We start from the raw sequence: 10,363 nt of genomic DNA on the forward strand, positions 1-10,363 counted from the left end.
ATGCACGGGAGATGGATCGGACACAGTTGAGGGCCCTGTCAACATCATGGGTGGAAACCCTAGGTTAAGGAAGAAGGAGGACATGTCAGAGGAACTGTTTTTGAAAGTGGAATCATCAGAACAGATGCGACGGAGGCGAAGGAACTGAGAGAATGGGATAGAGTCCTCACAGGAAGCGGGGTGTGAGGAGCTGTAGTCGAGGTAGCTGTGGGAGTTGGTAGGCTTGTAATGGATATTGATGGACAGTCTATCACCAGAAATTGAGACAGAGAGGTCAAGGAAGGGAAGGGAAGTGTCAGAGATGCACCATGTGAAAATGATGGAGGGGTGGAAATTGGAAGCAAAATTAATAAATTTTTCCAGGTCCCGACGAGAGCATGAAGCAGCACCAAAGTAATCATCGATGTACCGGAGAAAGAGTTGTGGGAGGGGGCCACATACCCCATAAAGAGACAGGCATAGCTGGGGCTCATGCGGGTACCCATAGCCACACCTTTTATTTGGAGGAAGTGAGAGGAGTTAAAGGAGAAATTATTCAGTGTGAGAACAAGTTCAGCCAGACGGAGGTGAATAGCGGTGGATGGGGATTGTTCGGGCCTCTGTTCGAGGAAGAAGTGGAGAGTCACCAGACCATCCCGGTGGGGGATGGAGGTGTAGAGGGATTGGACATCCATGGTGAAGAAGAGGCAGTTGGAGCCAGGGAACTGGAAATTGTTGATGCGACGTAGGGTGTCAGAGGAATCATGGATGCAAGTGGGAAGGGACTGGACCAGGAAAGAGAGAAGGGAGTCAAGATAGCGAGAAATGAGTTCCGTGGGGCAGTAACAGGCTGACACAATCGGTCTGCCGGGACAGTCCTGTTTGTGGATTTTGGGTAGGAGGTAGAAGCGGGTCTTCCGAGGTTGGGAGACTATCAGGTTGGAAGCTGTGGAAGAAAGATCTCCAGAGGAGATGAGGTCAGTGACAGTCCTGGAAACAATGGCTTGATGTTCAGTGGTGGGGTCATTGTCCAGGGAGAGGTAGGAGGAAGTGTCTGCGAGTTGACGCTCAGCCTCTGCGAGGTAGAGGTCAGTGCACCAGACAACAACAGCACCACCCTTGTCAGCGGGTTTGATGACAAGGTCAGGGTTGGACCTGTGAGAACGGAGTGCAGCAAGTTCAGAGAGAGACAGGTTGGAATGGGTGAGAGGAGCAGAGAAATTGAGACGACTAATGTCACGCCGACAGTTCTCAATGAAAAGATCAAGAGAAGGTAAGAATCCAGAGGGAGGGGTCCAGGTGAAGGGAGAATATTGGAGGTGGGTAAAAGGATCCGTTGAATGGGGAGAGGACTCCTGCCCAAAGAAGTGAGCCCGGAGACGAAGACGGCGGAAGAAGAGTTCAGCATCATGCTGAGCCCGAAATTCATTGAGATGAGGGCGTAAGGATATGAAACTAAGTCCTTTGCTGAGCACTGAGCATTCAGCATTGGAGAGGGGAAGGTCAGGGGGTATAGTGAATACACGGCCGGGGCTGGGATTGGAAGACAGGATGGAGACAGAGGGACAGGCAGGGGTGGAGGGTCCTGAATGGGTGTTAGTGTCGATGAGTTGTTGGAGCTAGCGTTCCTTAGCACTTGAGAGAAAGAGAAAAAGTTTCTTGTTGAGGCGTCAGATGAGATGAAGAATAAAATGAAACTGGGGGCACGTGCAGCTTTGAAAAAGGGTGCGGCGGTGGTGCTGGAGGGAGAGGTCGAGTGTGTTCATATGGCGGCACCTGGCACTGAGTGTGGATCTCAGAATGTGACGAGAACAGCAGTCTGAGGGGCATTGCATGTCCTGGAGATACCTGTATGGGTGGGTTCGAAACATGAGGGATGGAATTTCAGTTGAAATCCACGGGGGGTAAGTCAGAGATGGAGATAGTCACTGAGAAAGGAAATATGGCTTTGAAAGCGGTTTTAGTAAACACCTTGTCAAACACCACGAGAGAAATGGAAAGCAATGAAGGTGAACAAGGCAAAAGAGAGATATGAAAATCCTGACGGAGAGTAGCGCAAAACTTCTTCAAGGTAGGTATTCCTTGAAGAGAAGTGGCAGTCGATTAAACATAGAGATAAAAGAACTGCGGATGCTGGAAATCCAAAACAAAAGCAAAAACAGAAATACCTGGAAAAACTCACCACCAGATACATCTTCTCTTCACCCCTACCCACACCAGCCCCCCCCCCCCCCCCCCCCCCCCCCCCCCCCCCAACCCCGGTGGCATTCCTTAGGGTTCGTTCCCTCCGTGACACCCTGGTCCACTCCTCCATCACCCCCTACTCCTCAACCCCCTCCCATGGCACCTTCCCACGCAACTGCAGAAGATGCAACACCTGCCCCTTCACTTCCCCTTTCCTCACTGTCCAAGGGCCCAAACACTCTTTTCAAGTGAAGCAGCATTTCACTTGCATGTCCCTCAACTTAGTCTACTGCATTTGTTGCTCCCAATGCGGTTTCCTCTACATTGGAGAGACCAAACGCAGACTGGGTGACCACTTTGCAGAACACCTTCAGTCTGTCCGCAAGCATTACCCAGACCTCCCTGTCACTTGCCATTTCAACACTCCACCCTGCTCTCATGCCCACATGTCCGTCCTTGGCCTGCTGCATTGTTCCAGTGAAGCTCAACGCAAACTGGAGGAACAGCACCTCATCTTCCGACTAGGCACTTTACAGCCTTCCAGACTGAATATTGAGTTCAACAATTTTAGATCATGAACTCGGTCCTCCATCCCCACCCGCTTTCCGTTTCTTTCCCCTGCTTTTTGTTTTTTCCAATAATTTATATAGATTTCTCTTTTCCCACCTATTTCCATTATTTTTAAATGTATTTCCATCCATTGTTTTATCTCTACCTTTTAGCCTTTTTAGTATTCCTTCACCCACCCCACCCCCACTAGAGCTATCTATACCTTGTTTGTCCTGCTTTCTACCCTTAATTAGCACATTCCTTTAGATAATATCTCCATCTTCAACACCTCTTTCTCCTTTTGTCTGTGACATCTTTTGGTTATCTCCACTTATCACTGGCCCTTTACCTAGCTCTTCTTGTCCCAACAACCCCACCCCCTTAAACCAGCTTCTTTTTCACCCCTTTTCTATTTTTATTTAGTTCTGTTGAAGGGTCATGAGTACTCGAAACGTCAACTGTGCTCTTCTCCACCGAAGCTGCCAGACCTGCTGAGTTTTTCCAGGTATTTCTGTTTTTGTTTTTACTTGAGTACTTGGCACTTCAGGTGCTTGGGCCCTAGCTGTTCACAATCTACATCATTGATTTGCACATGGGGACCAAACGTAATATTTCCATGTTTGCAGATTACAGAAAGCTAGATTGGAATATGAGTTGTGAGGAAGCTGCAAAGAGGCTTCAAGAGGATTTGGACAGGCTTAGTGAATGGGCAAGAACAGGGCAGATGGAATAAAATATGGATAAATGTGAGGTTATCCACTTTGGTACAGGGAATGGAGGTGCAGAGTAATTTTTAAATGGTGAGAGATTGGGAAGTGTTAATGCCCAAAGGGACCTGGGTGTCCTTGTTCATAAGTCACTGAAAGCTAACATGCAGATCCAGCAAGAAATTGGGAAGGCAAATGGTATGTTGGCCTTTATCACAAGAGGATTTGAGTGCAGGAATAGCGATGTCTTGCTGCAAATGTATAGAACGTTGGTTAGACCACACCTGGAGTATTGTGAACAGTTTTGGTCTCCTTACCTAAGGAAGGATATACTTGCCATAGAGGGAGTGCAGCGAACGTTCACCATTTTTAATTCCTGGAATGGTGGTACTGTTCTGAGGACAGATTGAGAAGACTGAGCCTGTATTCTCTGTAGTTTAGAAGAATGAGAGGTGATCTCATTGAAACTTGTAAAATTCTTAAGGGACTAGACAGGGTAGATGCAGACAAGATTTTTCCCCTGGCTGAAGGGACCAGTAAACACAATCTCAGAATAAGGCGTAAGCATTTATAACTGAGATGAGGAGGAATTTCTTCACTCAGAGGGCTGTGCATCTTTGGAATTCTCTACCCAAGAGGGCTGCTGGAGGCGCAGTCAATGTATATATTCAAGACGGAAAGCGATAGATTTCTAGATACTAATGCAATCAAGAGACATGGAGATAGCATGGGAAAATGGCATTGCGATAGACGATCAGCCACAATCTAGTTGAATGGCTGAGCAGGCAAGAGGGACTGAATGGCCCACTTCTGCTCCTATATTCCAATGTTCCAGCAGGGAAGTTTGTCCTTAACTGCTTGGTTCATGAGCTACAGTTGCAGAGAGCATTTTGAGAAGCTTCGAGCATGGGCATTGTCATGGAGCGAGTTACTTGGGCTCCTCCTAGAGAGCAGGTTTGGAAGGGCAGTGTTTGGAAAATTCATAGGCCCTGTCCTTGTGTGCCTGCAAAATACCGTGATCCTGTAACCTTGAGGGTGGGATGTGAAATGGGCCCATGTGACCAGGTTTGTGCAGAAGAAGGTGATGGCATAGTTGGAAAGGGAGAACCTGAAGGGTGGATCCAGGAGCATGAATAAGCAAATACAATGCCCTGTCACTGCTTCTGTTTCTGTTCAAGTAATGGAATGACCAGAATCATCCATTACTAACAGTTCAGATAATGGTGATTTTGGTGGATCCATGCAACCAAAACTGAAGGGAGCAGAGCTGTGAAGTTTCTGGAGAAATGCGCCATTTTGTTGAAGGTTGTACAGGTTGAGTGGGAGCTGCTGTCTGATGAGAACCGGCGGCTAAATCCTTGAAAAGGGGCTGCAATTCTGCATCTGGAAGCTTGGAGCCTTGAAGGACCCTGGCTGAAATTGATGCCATGTAATCTGCCCAGTAAATCTGTGAGCTCTATCTTTGTTGTAAATGCAATTTAACGTGTAATATATAACTTATATTGATCATGATTTGCTTGTTAGTTTATGTTTAATTTATGTTAATTCTGTTTGATTTTTACAGTAAAATTTTAAAAAGGTGAAACCTTGTCCATTGGTTTATCATTGGGATTAAGTCAATTTGGTTACTTTGGTTTGTTGATCTCTGAGGTGATCGTAGCACTGCCCTCAAGAAATCCATATTGACTGTCCTTTATTATACTTTCTTAATAACAATTTATACCATCTTGCAGAATTTTTTCCAATAATTTATCCACCACCGAGGTTAGGCTGACGGGCCTGTGACTACAAGGGCTATCTCTTGCTCCCTTTCTAAACAACAGTACAACATTAGCAGTTTTTCAGTCCTTGGACACCGCACCTGTAACCAGAGAAGATTAGAAAATCCATTATGTCTTCCTTTGTTTTCCTTAACAGCCTGGGGTGCATTTCATCCAGTCTTCTTATCCACTTACAATTATACAAAACACTTTAATATTTCCTCCTTCACTGTTTATCCCATCCAATGTTTCACACTGTTCCTCCTTAACTGCAATGCTTGCTTCTCCCTCTCTTTTGTGAAGACAAATGCAAGATATTCATTAAGAGCCATGTCCACATCTTTTGCCTCCATACACACGTTACCTAATTGGTCCCATTCTTTCCTCAGTTATTTTCTTGCTCTTTAGGTATTCATCTTGGTGTTTTTTTGATCTTACTTGCCAAAATTTTTATGCCCTGTCTTTGCCTTCTTAATTCCCTTTTCAATTTCACCTCTACACTTTCTATACTCCATGAGATTTTCAGTAGTTTTGAGATTTTGGCTTCTGACATAAATTTTATCTTTTCACCTCTTTGACATCTAGGGGGGTTTAGATTTGGGAGCCCGATCTTTTCCCTCGTGGCAACATACTTGTTACGAATCTTTTCAATCTACTCCTTGAATACTCTGACACTGAATTACCTTCAAGTGGCTGGTTCCAGTCCACTTTCGCCAAATCACATCCCACTGACGAAAATTGGCCTTTCCCCAACTTTTACTAAAGCAAAATACTGTGGATTCTGGAAACCTGAAATAAAAACAGAAAACAATGGAAATACTCAGCAGGATAGGAAGCATCTGTTTAGAGAGAAAAAGAATGAATTTTGGATGGTCCTGAGGTTAGGAACAGGAGCAAGGGCCCTCAAAATATTGGCACTGGGGGATGTGTCAAAGTTAAGATGTCATTCCTTGCGCTGACAATAATCTTTGCTGCTAAGGATGGGAGGGACGGGAATCTCGGTCTCCTCCCAAATGAGGCCATTTAGAAGCTTGATGTCTTTGCAGCATATTCATTTAACCATAGACACAGCCTCATAGGAACAGAGGGCTTTGAGTTTCACCTCCATCGCTACACTTATCCAGGTACAGGGCTTCATCGATTGTGTCCATCTGGTCATCAAGGCACCCATAGTTGGCCAGTGATTGTCATCAACAGAAAGGTCTTTTACTCCTTCAGCGACCAACAAGTCTGTGACATGGAGTTTCCTCTATGTGCACACTCTCTTTCCTGGCAGCTGTCATGACCCTTTCATACTCTGCAAGCCCAGGCTGCCTTATATCTTCACTCCAACTCCCAAAGTGTGTAAGTGGATCCTACGGACAAGGGATATCACTTGAAGAGATGGCTACTGATCCCTTCGCAGATGCCCCTGACAGGGGCACAGAGGTGATACAACCAATGCCACCCTGTGCCACTGGTTCTGCTAATTTTGAAATCTTATTTATCCCTTTTTCTGTTCCACTGGCTTCAAAATCTTTGACTATTACTGAAAAAAGAGACATGTCAAAGCTTTTTGACTTGCACTCACCAGGACACTTTGCAAGAATACCAATATAAGGGAAAAACAACAATTTATACTGTATGAGAAGAAGTGCTGATTGGTTGGCAAGTGGGCTCTAATTGGTAGAGGCGTTGCCATGGAAAATGCACCAGTGATGGTGATTGACAGTTTACTTCCAAGCATTGTTGAAGTTTAAACCAGGCAGCTTGACCTTGATTGGTCAAGGCATTGCCCTGAGGAATGAATTAGCTGTCACTTATTTTGTTTAGCTGAAACAGGCGCAATGTGTATACAACTTCATTTTGCCTGCAAAGAACAGGGCCCTGAGTATTAATATATGTAGCTTCCTGTACATGCAAATATTCCACACTGCGAGCCTGACTAATAATCTTAAATTGGTTGTCAGTGTAATTCTTAGCACATTGAGGATTATTGAGTAAATGTTGTCCAATCGCAGAATCACATCGAATGTTAGACATTGTGTTTTGAGTTTTGCAAGCACAGGTTGGTTGGGTACAGTCTGTGCCTTGCCAATTGTGAACAGTAACTGGGACATGCTATTTGATATGATCTGCCAGCCTTTAGGATGTACAGCCTACATACCTAGCATCACACTGGCACTGAAATTAATGTACCACATTACTCATTTGTGTGATAGGCAGAACGTCTTTTAAGCTTGGCGGCAGCATCCTGTTAGTGGTGAATACCACTTGTGTTGCTACTGCATCATAGCAGAGTGAAACAGCTAGCTTCACCTGTTGCTCAAATTTTTGAGACACTTTACTCCACCAGGGTAATTTGAGGTAGACTGGGCACTTTTCAGTGCTGAAAGCGACAGCCTTAGGCCCGTTTATACAGTGTGAAATGACCTGATTAGGGTAGCCATTATCCCACAGGATGCCTTTGATCTGCCCTATTTCAGCATCAAGTTTGCATGGTGAACAAATGGCCCAGGCCCTATTTACAAGTTTGCTGATCCAGAAGCTGCTGCCTTGCCCCATCTGCGATGGAGATCGTGGCACTCTGGGTCAGATCTGCCTTCTGGCAGAGAGCTGAAGAAGAAGGATTAGAGAACTGGGTCTTACTATCCAAGAGAAGCATAGGCTTCAGAGAGATTTGATTAATGTGTCTATAGAGGGAACTATACTGTATCTGTGTAGATGGATGTTTTTGCATTAGCTAGGCTAGGGAGAACCTATGGCAATCCTGACGTCACTTCGCATGACTGTCAGGTTAATTCATGTTTCCTTCACCAGACAAAATGGCGTCTGGCATGAATTGTCCTGGAAATTTAAAATTACAACACCCCTACCTTCACTTTCAGTCCATGTGAGTTTGCTCAGTGTTGGGATGGCAAAATTTGGCTCTTGAACTCCACAACATTGACAAGAATAGTGCCTCACTCATAATGCACCACATCGGAAGTCTGCAAAATACTATTCTCTAAAAATCTTGCAGGATACCTAACTACCTAACTGTGCGAGAATTATCTCCTAAAAAGGACATTTTCAATTGTTGACTGCTTCAATAGTAACTGGCATTGAAATGTTTGCACCTTGTTGTGTTTTTTGCTTCTACGTTGTTACGGATAGGAGAGGGATTAATTTAAACAGCATTAATTTCTCTTCTGCCCACCTTCCATAAACAGAAAGGTGTTTTGACTTGTTTCCCTCTTTATAAGTGGTGGCATATTTCCCAACCCCTCAGTTTTGATGTGACCCAATTTCCTTTTAATAACCCCACAGTAAACTCAAAGGATTAGTTTATTTTCACACACTCAAAATGCAGAAAGAATGATTGCAGTGTCACCTCCTTGCATTCATACAGCAAAAAGAGGGATAGTGAGAAGATTTTATAGTACAGAGACCACAGACAAAATAAATATGGTTTCATTTGGGTTCCAGAGTCCAGAATCAAAGTCCAGTGAGGTATTCCTTCATGGATGTCGGTGAACTGAAAACCAATGCTGTATAAATCACTTTTCGGATGGTGCTGACTTCACAAGATGAGATAGGCACACAGAGATGAATCAGTCTTGTAGGCAATGGTACAGAATTTCCAGCAGAAACAGAGTAGATGGAGCCAAGTGTTCCACCTGACAGAGCTCCTTGTCTGTGAGGCTGTTAGTCAGATAATAAAGAGCGGACTGAGCTATTCAGCTCAGCAAGGCAGTGTTAACTTATTCAACAAGCCAGAGGCCTATGTCACATGACCCACCACCTCTCCACCCGGTCTCCAATAAAGGATGTGTATCCATTGTTTGGAATGTGGCTGGGTTTTGAAGATTGCTAAATGTCTCAGCCATCACGGATGTAAGAAAGGCCACAGGGCCTTTTGCCTTAGCAGACCATCTGTCTCCTTCTGGCCAGCCTGGGATATTAAATGCAGTTGGCCTTTGTAGTATCTCTCTTTGAAGTTGGGCTGTGTAGTTCAGAGGTGGGCACTTGTAGCTCCTCAGAGATAACGAGGTGCGAGTTTCCTTGAAATTGCAATGTAGTTTCTTTTGTTCGGGGCCACAGGCAGACATAGTTTCAGCCATTTTAAGGGTCTTTGTTCAGGTTTACAATTTACAAAATAGCAATGAGATGTCCATATATATTTTATAAAAATATACAGGGTGAGGTCTTAGTCCCTCACAATGTAATTATCTCACTTAGATAATTCTAGCCATTTTAACCTGAACTTAGAAGTTTGACAGTATGTTATTTATGGCCTTTTGGAGTAGGCTAGTTGCATCCCACTCAGTCTCCTGTGTACTACACCATAATTAAAGTGTTGTTATTTGTACTGTCAAGATGGAGCTCAACCAGCTGCATGATTTAACCTGACATCTGAGAGAGACTCCCCCATGAGTTAGTGAGATTGCAGATGGTAAGGCCTGTTTTGTGAGACCAATAAGAGACAGAAATGAAGAACAACATTCCCAAAATATCACAGAATGACACAGATTCACAGTGCAGAAGAGGGCCTTTGGCCCATCTAGTCTGCACCGACATGTGAGAAACAACTAACCTACCTACCTAATCCCATTTACCAGCACTTGGCCCATGGCCTTGAACGTTATGACGTGCCAAGTGCTCATCCAGGTACTTTTTAAAGGATGCAAGGGAACTCGCCTTCACCACCCTCCCATGCAGTGCACTCCAGACCGTCACCACTGTCTAGGTAAAAAAGTTTTTCCTCACATCCCTCTAAACCTGCTGCCCCTCACCTTGAACTTATGCCCCCTTGTGACTGACCCTTCAACTAAGGGGAACAGCTGCTCCCTATCCACCCTGTCCATGCCCCTCATAATCTTGTACACCTCGATCATATTCCTGGAAATGCTCTTGGAAATCTTAAAATCTTGTAATAAAAACTAAATTTGATGTATTGGACAATCATAAACTGATGGGCCTAACTAAATTGGATGGAATTGCAGAATGCAATCCTGAATAAATTGTTAAATGTCCAGAAATCCCATGTCATAAACATAGAACATGGATGATTCAGTCACAATAAAACAGTGGTCATGCCCATGATTAATCTTTACCACAGTATAAAGCTTGAATGTCCATTGGTGGGAAAAATAATTTAGTGGATCCAAGTGACACCCTTTGTTTGTGCATATATTTATAAGAAAGACCTCTTAGCCAGTGAGT

Source organism: Carcharodon carcharias, chromosome 13 (assembly GCF_017639515.1).
Source record: "Carcharodon carcharias isolate sCarCar2 chromosome 13, sCarCar2.pri, whole genome shotgun sequence".
NCBI lineage: Eukaryota > Metazoa > Chordata > Chondrichthyes > Lamniformes > Lamnidae > Carcharodon > Carcharodon carcharias.